The sequence below is a fragment of the Triticum aestivum genome, chromosome 2B (genome assembly GCF_018294505.1).
Source record: "Triticum aestivum cultivar Chinese Spring chromosome 2B, IWGSC CS RefSeq v2.1, whole genome shotgun sequence".
Lineage (NCBI taxonomy): Eukaryota > Viridiplantae > Streptophyta > Magnoliopsida > Poales > Poaceae > Triticum > Triticum aestivum.
Genome location: NC_057798.1, coordinates 152,569,977 through 152,584,741, shown reverse-complemented (window position 1 = coordinate 152,584,741; position 14,765 = coordinate 152,569,977).

Genomic DNA, 14,765 nt, shown 5'->3' with positions numbered 1-14,765 from the left:
CCAACATTTGACCAAAGACATGATTCGGAGCTGATGCATATAAGGCCAAACTCATGACGCCGAACACTCCCGAAGGTATTCGGGATTTATAACAGAAGATGGGCTCAAGAATGCCCATTCATTATGAACCCTGTGTTTCCAGGTACGTGCGGTAATCTGTCGTGGCGAAATGCCAATAACGACAGTTTCCTCTGTGGGTATGGAACCCATGGGATTGTTAAACAACAAGAGGCAATAGAAAAAGTTTACACAGGGGCTTAATCTAAAAAGAAACCTGTTGAACGGGGCCCTGCTGCACATCTGCACCTTTGTCTCCGTTGTGTCGTATCCTGGAAGGGTATCGCGTGAACGTTGTCTGTGGAAAAAGGAAAACTCGTAGGAGAGTACAACATAAGTATGCGATGGATAGTAAAAGTGTAAGATCTTGGCCTGCCAATAAGGTTGAGCCAAGTGTGGGGCTGTATTAAATATTTATAGCTCTTGGTGTCCCCTATGGGATTACATATACGGTGCCCTGGTTTAATTTTATCTGGGCTACCGAACTCGTCTAAACGTGTCTGTGGTCTTAATGACCAGTCATGTTTTTTGATATTGGAGGCCACTTATAGTCCGGCCGCCAGGGCCGTCGCGTGTTCCTCTGCGCGTGAAGAGCGCTCTGTGATTCCGCTAACGGTTATGACGCCACATGGACCGGGCATCTTGAGTGTAAGGTAGCCATAGTGCGGCAATGCATTGAAGCGGGCGAAAGCCATTCTTCCAAGCAGTGCATGATAGCCTCTTTGGAAGGGTGCAATGGTGAAGAGTAGTTCTTCGCTTCTGGAGTTGCCTGGGGAGCCAAATGTTACCTCCAGTACGACAGAGCCCCTGCCATAGGCTTCAATGCCTGATACCACCCCTTCAAAGGTGGTGTTGCTTTGGCTAATTCTGGATGGGTTTATCATCATCCTTCGGACAATGTCCTCGTATATTAGATCGAGACTACTGCCACCGTCCATGAGGACACGGGTGAGACGGTATCCATCGATTATTGGGTCAAGCACCAAGGCCTCTGATCCTCCGCGCCGAATACTAGTTCGGCCGTCCGTGTGATCGAAGGTGATTGGATAAGACGTCCAGTAGTTAGATGTGGGTACGATGGGCTCTATATCGTGCGTGTCTTTGAGCGTGCATTCGTGCCCTATCATGGATGTGTGAGTCGCGTGGATCATGTTTACTGTTTTAACCTCTGGCGGGAGTTTTTTCTGTCCCCCAGTGTTTGGTTGGCGAGGTTCATCCTCGTCTTCACTTGGAGTTTCCCTCCCCTTGTGTTCGGCTTTTAATTTGCCGGCCTGCTTGAAGACCCAGCATTCTCTATGCGTGTGATTCGCAGGTTAATCCGGGGTGCCATGAATTTGGCACAGTCTGTCCAGGACTCTGTTCAGACCGGACGGTCCCTCTTTACTGCCTTTAAATGGCTTCTTTTGCTGATCAGGTCGAGAGCCCCTGAATCCGGCATTGGCCGTTGTGTTGTCCGGGCTCTCTTTCTTGTTTTGGCGTCTATGTTTATTACACCGTGGCTTCCCATTGCCATCCCTTATTTCGGATGTGCTGGGGTCGCTGGTGCCTTTACGGGCTAGCCAGCTATCTTCACCCGCGCAAAAGCGGGTCATAAGGCTTGTTAAGGCTGCCATTGTCCTTGGCTTTTCTTGGCCGAGGTGTCTGGAGAGCCATTCGTCACGGATGCTGTGTTTGAATGTCGTTAAGGCTTCGGCGTCCGGACAATCAACAGTTTGATTCTTCTTAGTGAGGAATCTGTTCCAAAGCTTGCGGGCGGACTCTCCGGGCTGTTGGATTATGTGACTTAGATCATCCGCATCCGGAGGCCGGACATAAGTCCCTTGAAAATTGGCCCTGAAAGCATCCTCGAGTTCCTCCCAACTCCCAATTGAATTTTCGGGGAGGCTTTTCAACCAGTGTCGAGCTGATCCCTTCAACTTGAGGGGAAGGTATTTGATGGTGTGGAGGTCATCCCCACGAGCTATGTGAATATGCAGGATAAAATCCTCGATCCAGACCCCTGGGTCTATCGTTCCGTCATATGCCTCTATGTTCACAGGTTTGAAACCTTGTGGGAATTCATGGTCCAGTACTTCTTCGGTGAATTACAGGGGGTGAGCAGCCCCTCTGTATCAGGACGCGCTGTGGCATGCAATTGGCTGTTGCTGTGTCCGGAGCTTATTCCGATCTGGTATTTGGTTTGTATGTTTGTTCTGGTGACCATAGTCCCTCGCCGGGGTGTGTCCTTTAGATCCGTAGATGGACCTGGCTACACCGGCTTGCTTATCCAGATGCTCACGTAGATCGTGTGCGGCGTCAGTAGACGTTCTGTTGCAGTTGTGATGCGGTATGTCTGGTCTCCTGGTCGTATTATTCTTTGGTGGAATGGCCTCATCGTCGAATTCTGGCAGTAGCTTGCGTTTGGGATAGCTCTTTGTATGGTGATCATCGCTATATCTTTCTTCGGTGTCTAGCACTTTATTCCATCTGCGATTGAGCATTTCCTGTGCGGCTTTGAGCCGTTGCTTCTGCTTCTTTAGACTTCTCGCTGTGGCCATAAGCTTTCTGTGGAGGTTATCTCATTCCATGCGTTCTTTCGGAATGATGAATGCATCATCGTCCAGACTGTGTTTTTGTCCTGGGCCAGTTGGATGGACTCGTCCCTCTGGATCATTGTGATCGGGCGTCTGCTCCGAACTCGGTTCGGCGTGACATGGCTCATCCTGCTCCATTGCTGGGTCCATGTGGTCGTTATTGCCTTCGGAGTTTGCTGGTATGTCGATCCTTCTTGCTCTCTTGTTGCTATTTTTACTATTGCTGGACTTTGAGCGGCGTCTACGCCGCCGTTTTGGCTTTTGCCCGGGGGTTTTATCTTCCGGAATGCCGCCGTCGTCCTCCTTGGGTGTATCCACCATGTATATATCATGTGACGAGGTGGCCATCCACCGCCCTGCGAGCGGTGGCTCTTGTACTTCTCCTGCATCGTCGTCCATACCATCGATGTCTTCGGAGTCGAAGTCAAGCACGTCGGTTAAATCACCGACCGTGGCAATGATGTGGGTGGTTGGTGGGCAGCGAATTCCTTCGTCGCCTGCTTCCCACTCAAGACGGACATAGTTAGGCCCAGAGCCTCCTAACAAAGAAAGAGACTTTAATGAGTTCAGCATGTCGCCAAAGGGCGAGTGCTGGAAGATGTCCGCAGCAGTAAACTCCATTACCGGAGCCCAACCTGGTTCGGCTGGCTCGAGGGTGTGCGGACCGTAACCAACAACCGGATACGAGTCCGGGGGCCCGAGGTTACAGGCCTCCACAGAGGTGGGACCTGTGTTCGGCTCCTTCGCCGATGAGTGTGCGGCCTGCGGGGAGGGTCCACCCCTCTGTCCTTAGGCAATGCAGCCTGCTCAGGATTTAGATCTGAGGCTACTACGGGGGTGATATCCCGAGCTTCGTCCGACAGCAGGTCTAAGCCGTGCTCATCATGACTGTTCGGTGCTCCTGGCGCAGGCCCAAATCCGTCGAAGATCAAGTCTCCGTGAATATCTGTTGTGTAGTTCAAGTTTCCGAACCTGACCTGGTGGTCAGGGGCGTAGCTATCGATCTGCTCCAGATGGCCAAGCGAATTGGCCCGCAATGCGAAGCCGCCGAACATGAAGATCTGTCTGGGAAGAAAAGTCTCCCCTTGGACCGTGTTGTTGACGATTGAAGGCGCCATCAGACCCTGCAGCGACTACACAGAGGAACTTTCAATGAAAGCACCAATGTCAGTGTAAAAACCGGCGGATCTCGGGTAGGGGGTCCTGATCTGTGCGTCTTAAGCTGATGCTAACAGGAAGCAAGGGACACAATGTTTACCCAAGTTTGGGCCCTCTCGATGGAGGTAAAACCCTACTTCCTGCTTGATTAGTGTTGAAGATATGAGTACTACAAGAGTAGATCTACCACGAGATCGTAGAGGCTAAACCCTAAGAGCTAGCCTATGATGGTATGATTGTAATCGTGATCGGCCTTCTAAGGACCAACCTCTCCGGTTTATATAGACACTGGAGAGGGCTAGGGTTTACATGGAGTCGGTCACAAGGAAGGAAACACAATATCCGGATCGCCAAGCTTGCCTTCCACGCAAAGGAGAGTCCCATCTGGACACGGGCCAGAGTCTTGAGTCTTGTATCTTCACGCTTCAGTCTGGACGATGTATATAGTCTAGCAGTCCAGATACCCTCTAATCCAGGACTCCCTCAGTCATCGAACTCATCATGATCGTTGGTTTGAGTATTTCAAGGAATCGCTCAAGGATATGACTTTTGCCCCAGAATCATCATCCACTGCACCATGCCTTATGGAAAAGGGTGCCAAGGTAACTGAATGCTACCTTTCCGAATCTAGTGATGATGTATCGGGTGATGAATTTGGAACCAGCTACACTAAACTTGCTTCCCTTGCCACTAAACAACAAAGATCTCTTGAAAAAGTTCAAACCATGCTTGATGAAAGCGATGATATGTTGGGTGAGGAATTGAATCGAACTAAGGCTTTGAGTGATAGTCTTCAGAGACTTTAGTCTAGGTTTGAGAAGCTTCAAAATCATCATAACACACTCTTAACTAATCATGAGAAGCTTTCTTATGAATTTCTTCAGAGAAAGCAAGATCTTGAGAAGTTAAAAGTGAGTTATGAAGATCTTCAGAAGGAAAATGATTCATTGCTTGCTCAACAGATCAATTCCGCTCAGGAAGAATTTATTCCACCATGTCTGAAATGCATTGAGCGTGAATCTGCTAATTCTTCACCTGAATGTTCAAATGCTTCTATTGATGCAAGTTCTTCAATTGTTTCCGTGGTCACAAATTCCTCATCTGAGGATACCACAAGCATCACTAACGATAATGTAGTGTTGAAGGAATTGTATGTGACAAGCATATACAAATGCCTCAAAGGGCATCAGACTCTTTATGATGTCCTCAAAATTCATATCTTCAACAGGAACCCTAGGAAAGAGGGTATTGCCTTTGAGAGGAAACTCAATGCTGATGGGACCTACTGGAAACCTGAGTAGTACCCCAAAACCTCATGGATTGCTACAACAGGACCTCTTGTAGATTCATGCACATTATCTGGCTTTACTTGTGAATCTTCATATTCCTCTGATGAGTCATTTGGCTCCAACTATAAACAGTTGAAAAATCATAATGGTGAACTATTTGCTCGATATGTTGGAACTAACTGCAGGAAGGTCCCCCTATGAAGAAAATCTGGGTTCCCAAAAGGTTCCTTGAAAATCTTCAGGTGAATGTCATCCTGACACCACCTATGAAGAATAGGAAGCCCAGATCAAATTCTTCATGTGGATCAAAATCTTCATATGGATCCAAGTCCTCATATGGACCAAATTCTTCATCTGGATCAAATTCCTCACGAGGATCCAAATCCTCATACGAACATCATTGTGCTAACACTTCTATTTCGCAGGGAAAGTCTAAAGGCTATGAATATGTGCATTATTCTTCAAACCATTATGTTCATAAGTCCTTGAAGAATTTCTCTACTTATTCATATGCTTATCCTAACCACTCTTCTGTGAAATGAAGTGCACTAGCTTCAATGCCATCTTTTTCTTATGGATCTCGCAGAATGATGAACTTTTTGCCACCCCTCCATATGTGGGTGGTGAAGAAAAAGAACTAATCTCTTATGCAGGGTCAGGTCTCCAGACGAACTTAATCGTCTGAAGAATTTGCTGCTGACCTGAATATGCTTAAATGGACGCAAGCTAATCATGAAGAAATGAATCACTCATTTCTTACGTCCTCATATTGCTATAACTGTTACTGTTGATGAAATTGATATCATATTCTTCACTGATGAAGTAGATGGGTTCGTAAGTTTCACTAATTCATCTGCAGGATGAAGAACCCAAAGCTACAGAGTGGGTCCTTGATAGTGGATGTACAAATCACATGACCGGTGACAGGAACTTATTGATGGACACTAATTTATCTCCATCTCATCTGAAGCATATCACCTACGCTGACAAAGGCAAAATCAAGGTATTGGGTCTAGGTAGGGTTACGATCTCAAAGGATAGACACATGGATAAAGGCATGCCTGTCGAGTCCTTAGGATTCAACCTCATGTCTGTCTTAATACTTTGTGATCTGGATATGGTTGTCGTCTTTGGCAAATATCATTGCATTATGCTAATGGAATCTGACAAATCCAAAGTCTTCGAAGGCTTTAGGAAAGGAGATTTGCATATTGTTTATTTCTCTGCAGGACCACAGCCTGCCACATGTCTACTTGCAAAAGCTTCAGAAGGTTGGTTATGGCATCGACGACTTGGTCATGCTGGGATGAGGAACTTGCATACACTTGTGAAGAAGACGCATGTCATTGGCATCGAGGGTGTCAAATTACTCAAAGATCATCTTTGTGGGGCTTGTGAGGCTGGAAAGATCACCAGAGCCAAGCATCCCTCGAAGATTATCATGACCACTTCTCGTCCCTTTGAATTACTTCATATGGATCTCTTTGGCCCTACTCATTATGCCACGTTCACTAGTTCTGCATCATTAAATGCCTTTGTCATTGTTGATGATTATTCTCGTTATACCTGGGTGCATATCATCACTTATAAAAATGAAGTGCAGGAAGTCTTCAGACAATTTTCCTCAAGAGCATCTATGAACTTCGGTGTGAAGATCAAGCATATCAGGAGTGATAATGGAACTGAGTTCAAGAACACAGGTCTCGATGAATATCTTGATATACTTGATATTACTCACGAGTTATCTGCTCCCTATATTCCTCAGCCTGTGGGTCATGAGACTATGATTCCTGAGGCTGTGAAGACACTGACAGATACACCTCAGCCCAAGCTGAATAATCCCTTCTCAAAGGAACAAAAGTTCAAATCAGATGACTTCTTCCATGAACACGTGTTGTTCATGGAATACAACCCATATGACTCTTTTCGTATTCGAAGGAAGCGTTTTTGGACAGCAAGTCATATGAACTTTTATTCTTCTCTGCTATTTGATAAGGACAATATCTTTGACCATGAGCATATTCCTCATGTGCATATGGAATCATTGCCTTGCTTCACCCCAGTCCTTGGTGTTCTTCATGATGTTGGGCTACTCAACTTCTGCACTGACATATGTGATTGGAATGAAGAGCTAATTCTTCAGTTCTACGCGATGCTGCACATCACCGGCAATGCTAAAGATGTAAATTCTTGGGTGTTGGACTGGATGACAGAGAACACACACTTGAAAGCGCCGGCCTATGAATTGCTTCATGCTCTGCCTGTCAGTCCTCCCCTTGAAGGTGCACGTCTCATCCATCATGAACATGAGCTCTCTGATCACTTCATGCAAGTGTTGATGAAGCCGCTGAAGCCTGGCCAAGCCCCAAGAACCAAATTCCTCATGAAGGAATTTCTTTATGTGCCTCGAACCATATACATATTTTTGACCAAGACCCTGAGTCCAATCAAAGGCCACGACTCTAATGAATAAGAGGTCGTTGCCATCATGAAGAATCTACTATTCAATATCATGCATGGTATTCCAACGAACTACCATGATTTCTTCATGAGGACCATGGCAAATGTTGCTCTTTCTCTATTTGAATTGAAGCCTTACGCTCCCTGGATCATAAAATTCATCAGATCAAGGTCTTCAATCAACTACAAGGCTGATACACTTCACCATGGAAGCTACTTGTCCCCCATTGAAGTCCTCAAGCGGACTATTTCCTCAGCTGATGAGAAGGGCAAGGCCGCTATTATTCATGAAGGCATCCGTCCATTGGATGGGCAGTTCCGCAAAGCTGCATCCTACTCCACCAATGATGACTCTACCACTCATGACTCTGCCGCCAATGCTTTAAAGCAAAATCATCAAGGCACAGCTCCAAGGGTGATGACTGATCGTAAGCTTCTCCTCAGTCTTCATCAGAAGGTCGATCGCAACCACAGATGGGTCAAGCGTCAGTTTGGTTCAATTCTTCATAACATGACTGCTACACACAATTCAGTGAAGAAGAACCATTACTACCTCCATGAAGTATTTGATCACACCTGGGTTGTTCTGTCTTATCTCTACGGTGAAGAAGATCTTAATCAGATGGGCTTCAAGCAGGACTTTGACTGCTCTCAGCCACCGTCGAAGAAATTCAAGAAAGTCAAATTTCCTTCTTTGGTGGCCAGCTCTTTTTCTTCATCACGCGAGACTGATGAAAATGAAGATTTGGATGATACTGGGCATGCCCTACTTCAACAACCGACCCCCAACAACGTTGCCACTCCTCCATCGACTTCGTGATGATATTCTTCGGGGGCGTTAGTCCTCACTTTTCGTCCCTTTTGGGAATTTGATGACAAAGGGGGAGAAATTTGAGTTAGTCTTCAAGCGGGTCTATATATGGGGCATTTTTGCTAAGTTACAACTCTTTTTCTTCTGAGGTGTTTGATTTGCTGAGTTGTAAACTTAAGTCCGATGGTGACCTGATACTTTTGCTCTATTTTTTTGCATGCCATTTCCTCATATTTGTTAATGCACGCATGTTGAATTACATCAGTCACCATATTTCATCATGCATTTTAAATTCTTCATACGATATGTTAAATGCATGTATGAATTACAAGATATAGGGGGAGATATCCATGATATTACTCTACATGTGCATTGCTTTTTGAAAGAAAATTCCTCACATATGCACATCCTCAGGGGGAGTTCTTCTATATCTTGCAATCAAATTCCTCAATATTGAGCACTTTCAATTAATATGTTTATCCCTGTTGAAAACTTAACCTATTTGTCATCAATCACCAAAAAGGGGGAGATTGTAAGTGCATCTAGTGCCCCTTAGTGATTTTGGTGTATTCAAGACTTATAGGTTAAGGGATTAATATGTTTGTGAGTGTACAGAGGCTCTATAAGTCGATGAGGAGTAAGATATTTAGTGTGAAAGTCGACCCCTAAAAATGTATGTCTTCGGATGAAGACTTTGGTTCTCCTGAAGATTTTGAAGGTGAAGAAATTGGTGTGACCTTGAAGACTCGGATATTCATGCGAGGATCATGAAGCATGAAGACTTTTGTTTCGTAGTTTCATTTTCTCTTTCTTGCGTCATAGGAAACACCGTACTGTTAAAGGGGGTCGAGGTAATACTAAGGAAACTGATTTCCAAGTGATGCTCATCTCAAAATCCTGCACCTACCCAATCCTTTCGAGTGAAGCCATTGGAAATCCCATATCAGTTCCGTCAATTTCTTCGGTGATAGAGACGAAGATCTTCTGGTCTCTGAGGAATTTGTTCTAACGCAGGAGTTAGGAATTTTGCCAGTGCGGATTGCCTACACGGTGAGGAACATGATAGCCCTGAAGAATTTGATACCTCAAATCCGATCGTTTCTGTGCTACGCGCCAGCTGTCCAAAATATCCTACCACCTAACGATCATATTTTGAAGGGCATTTATGTCTTATCATGTCGGGCTACTCCCTAGGCTATAAATAGCCGCCCCTACAACCACTAGTTGGTTGGCTGCTCCGCGAGAAACTAACACTTGTCATTGAGAGCATCCCATCCTCCGAGGACTTTGAGAGAAAATCATCAAGTGAGGAAAACCCAAACGCAAACCCAAACACATACAAACCCAAAGTGATTGAGCATCACTGAAGAGATTGTTCCTGTGTGGAACCGATGCTTGTTACCTTCGAGGACTTTGTATCCTCCAGACGGTTAGGCGTCATGGTCTGACCATCCAAGAGGAATTGTACATCGCCGAGTGACCAAGTCTGTGAATGTTTGGAAGTCACCTGTGAAGGCTTACCACGAGTGTTGGGTGAGGTCTGTGTGACTTTAGCTCAAGGAGAATACGGTGAGGACTGTGTGTCCGGGACTGTGTGTCCTCGAGTTTAAATACCCAGCCGCTCCAACCAGACGTACAACTGTCACAACAGTTTGAACTGGTCTACAAAATTATTATCTTCACCAAGCCAACTGGTTCTATTTCCTCAACCCTCTCATTTCCTCATTCATGTGTTGATGAACCTGATCATTACTATTTGAAGACTTTGACTGAAGACTTTCTCTATTTCCTCAATCCTATTTCTTTAGTCACATAGTCTTCAGTATGCTTATCCTGTTATCACGTTTTCTGTACTCTGTGTTTGTTTTCATTTCATCATGATGACTATGCTACTGCTCAATTATGCTTCTACTTGAGTACTTATTCCGGTGCTAGTGTGGCGTTACTTAGGAATTTCTTCACCTAGAAATTCCTCAGTGATGAATTTGTAAAAATCGCCTATTCACCCCCCTCTAGTCGATATAATGCACTTTCAACTGAGCTTACTCATTCAGGACGATCATCACCCTTTGGCGACACCACTGAATCCCACATGCGGTCACCAGCCCTACCGCCCAGTAGGCCCTTGTTTCCTGTCACCCAACGAGGACGCGCTTAGCCTGGGCATTTCTGGTAGAGAGCGCTTGGTAACGTCCGCTAACTCCTCCTCCTCCTCCTTGTCCCGGGCATCATCGAAACTGGAGCCAGCCGCCCCTACCTGCCATGCGAACAGGTTCGGGTGGTCATTTTGAAGGACGTTCCGGGATAATCCCCTATTGGTTGTGCGCGGGAAGGCCCACAAGGATCTCCTCACGCTCGTTGTTGTTATAAAGTGGCCGGATATTGTCCTGGAGGACGATGAAGCCATTAGGATTAAGCAGGTCATTCATGATTGTGGTCACCACCTTGATGTCCAGCTTGTTGCGGTGAACCCGACTTGGGTTAAAGGATCGCGTGTTCCGCCACATTGGCTGCTGGCGTGCCTATAAAGGCGCAACGGGGTGGCACTTAAGGTTGCGCACAAACTTAAGCGCTACCATATGCTCGTGAAGCCCAAGCCCGGTCAGGTACTTGATGCGGTCGAGTGCGGGTCGCCAGACGTCATCGGAGATCGGAAACCTCTCCCCCCCCCCCCCCCCCCCCCGCCACCTTGTGCTTCACCGCCCCGGCCATTGGCTTCTGGAGTAGTTCACCCCTCCACTGGATGTTGGCAAATACCCAGCTCTAACGTCAATCCTTCACATGAGTGTAAGGTCCCGAGCTTGGAAAATCCACCGCTTCCAGCTTGTCAGGAAGGCGGAAGTATACTTATGTCGACTATGCAACTTATTCTTGTTGACTCGTGTTGGGCCTCCAAGCATAGAGTTTTGTAGCACAGTAGCAATTTTCCCTCAAGTGGGTAACCTAAGGTTTATCAATCTGTGGGAGGCATAGGATGAAGATGGTCTCTCTCAAACAACCCTTCAACCAAATAACAAAGAGTCTCTTGTCTTCCCAACACACCCAATACAATGGTAAATTGTATAGGTGCACTAGTTCGGAGAAGAGATGGTGATACAAGTGTAATATGGATAGTAGATATAGGTTTTTGTAATATGAAAATATAAAAATAGCAAGGTAACTAGTAACAAAAGTGAGCAAAGATAGTATTGCAATGCTTGAAAACAAGGCCTAGGGTTCATACTTTCACTAGTGCAAAATCTCTCAACAATGAAAACATAACTGGATCATATAACAATCCCTCAACATGCAACAAAGAATCACTCCAAAGTTTTTATCGAAGAACCTAGGATGAAAACATGCATGAACTGCTATGCATAGATTACCCCAATGTCCCCTCAGGAATTCGCGAGTTGAGTGCCAAAACATACATCAAATGAATCAATATAATACCCCATTGTCACCACGGGTATCCATATGCAAGACATACATCAAGTGTTCTCAAACCCAATATTCAATCCAACATCACGAAACCTCAAAGGTCAAGACATAATTCATCACAAGAAGGTAGAGAGGGAAGAACACCATAAGATTCAAATATATTAACAAAGCCCGCGGTACATCAAGATCGTGCCAAATCAAGAACACGAGAGAGAGAGAGAGGGAGATCAAATACATAACTACTAGTACATACCCTCAGCCCTGAGAGTGAACTACTCCCTCCTCATCATGGTGGCTGTCGGGATGATGAAGATGGCCTCTGGTGATGATTTCCCCCTCTGGCAGGGTGCCGGGACGGGGCCCCGATTGGTTTTCCGTGGCTACAGAGGCTTGCAGCGGCGGAACTTCTCATCTAGAGTTCTTTTCGGAGCTTACTGTATATATATAGGGGTACTTTGCGTTGGAATCAAGTTAGGGGGTGCCCGAGGGCCACACAAGCTCGCGAGGCGCGCCCCCAGGCTTGTGGCCTCCTTGGTCACCTCCTGATCCAGCTCTGGTGCTCCATGAGTCTCTTCTGGTCCATAAACGATCACCAAAATTTTTAGCCCATTCTGAGAACTATTATATCTGCACAAAAAACAACACCGATGTACATGTGCTAAAAACAACGTTAGTCCAGGTTATTTCTAGTCAAATCATACCAAAACCATATAAAATTTTCCTAAACATGGCATGAATACTTCATAAATTATAGATACGTTGGAGACGTATCAACATCCCCAAGCTTAATTCATGCTTGTCCTCGAGTAGGTAAAAGAAAAAAGAAATAATTTATGTAGTGTGAATGCTAGCATAGTGCATAAATTTGATCAATGATAGTTCCAAACACTTTTTCTAGCATCATTATATATCATAAATAGTAGCATCTCATAAAACTTCTCATGATCAAGTAACAAGCTATTCACATGTTAAAGTATAGACCATAAACTTTCTTGAAAACTGATAAACTATGCTCAGTCATAAAACATTTGAAATTCCTCTTATTTTCGGGAAGGGTCTATGTAAGATCTTTGATTCAGAAAATTCCACATAATCCACTATCTTATAGTCTTCCATGATTGCTGACACTCAAAACATGTTTTTAAAACAAATAGCATCCATCGAACACAGAGAAAGATAGGGGCTTAATATTTCGCCTCCCAGCTCATTTATCATATAGATAATTATCAACAATAATAACTCAATATATTTGAATGGCCATATATGCTTGGATCTTTCCCCACCACATGATACTTGCCAGCTAGAGAATAATTGAGGTTGAAATGAGAAGGAATACTATTGAATCTTGCATAAAAGTAAATACATAAAAGTAAAAGATAGGCCCTTCGTAGAGGGAAGCATGTATTTGCAGAGGTGCGAGAGCTTGAAACTTTTAAAACAGAGATGAATATAATTTTGAGAGGCATGCTTTCATTGTCAACGTAAAGACCGAGAGTTCCCAAATATCATCCATGCTAGACACATTATAGGCGGTTCCTGTCGTGGAAAGGTTACAGCAGATGTCCTAGCAAAAGGACTTAGTCGTGGAGCCATTGCAACTAAGTAGCTTAAAGGGGTTAAACAGGACAAAGGACATGGGAGTTTATACTGGTTCGGCCCCTTGCGGTGAAGGTAAACGCCTAATCCAGTTTGAGGTGGTGTTGCTTATGTCTCGATTCTCCAGGGAGCGAATCCACTTGACCTAGCTTTCGATCTGTTGTTTCTTGTCCTGAATCGCCGCCGGGTCATCCCTTTATATACACAGGTTGACGCCCAGCGGCTCATGGAGTCCTGGCCGGCTCATAAATAGTGTCCGGCTTGGTGACTATATATTCATGCCTTACAATACAAGTCATACATATATGGTGGTTTACCCTCACAAGCCTTAAGTCGCCTTTCGGCCTTGTGCCCTTAACTAAAACTGCCATCTTCAAATATCCTCGTGGGCTTCATATGATGAATTGCCATAGGTATAACCCGGCCCCTCCTGGGCGGGTCATACCTAATAGTTATAACCCCAACATTAGGCCCCATATTGATTTGAACTGGTTCATGTCAATCTTCAATATTTAGAAAAATCTTGTCTTCTTCATTTGTGCAAGAGCTCATAACCCACCATGACGTCATCTTCTGGATTTGTGATAACCCGCCATGACGTCATCTGCCATTAATTCACACATTATCCAACATATATCAATGGATCTTTATCTTAATAACCGTCCCGAGAATCCAGGCGCCTGGGCAGTTGGATAACCATGTTTTGGCCTCCTCGTTTTTCGCGCCCACTTATTGGCTTTCTCCTTATAAATAGTCACGACTGGCCTCTTTCCATTCTCCCCTCTTTCCATCGTCTTCCTCCTCTTGCATCTCTCTGCTACCCGAGCTCTGCCGCCGCTGCAAAGCACACTGTCGTCCTCGTCCTTGGCTGCCGCAAAGAATGGCGGCACTCCTCCGCAGCTGATTTGCATCTGTAAGTGCTCCTCCCCCGATGCTTCATATCGCATTAGGGTTTCAACTGTTCCTCGTTTTCTTCATAGTTCCTTCTTAGTTCTTCCATCATATCACCTTTTGATCTAGAAACGATATAGAACTTGTGCGGTAGTTGTTTTGCCTTCGCCTTCAATACCAGCGGTTAGTGGACCCCCTTTCCTTGGAAAGAGATCTCATTAGAGCTTATGAAATCCCCTGTGTTGGTTTTAGGTCTTGAATTATTTCCTTTTTCTGAACTACCACTGATCCAAAATAATAATTGCAATCTGTGAAACCTGTTTGTACTGAACTTAGCAAAAACTGCACCTTGATAGATCCACCTAGTCATGGCGGTTCATACCACTGGCTATAGTTAATTGCAACGCTCAACAGATTTCTCTTTTGATAAACACCAAACTGCTCATGGCGGCTTAAATAACCTATTATAATTAGTCATACATCATTAGGCCCCTTTGTAAGCCGCCATTG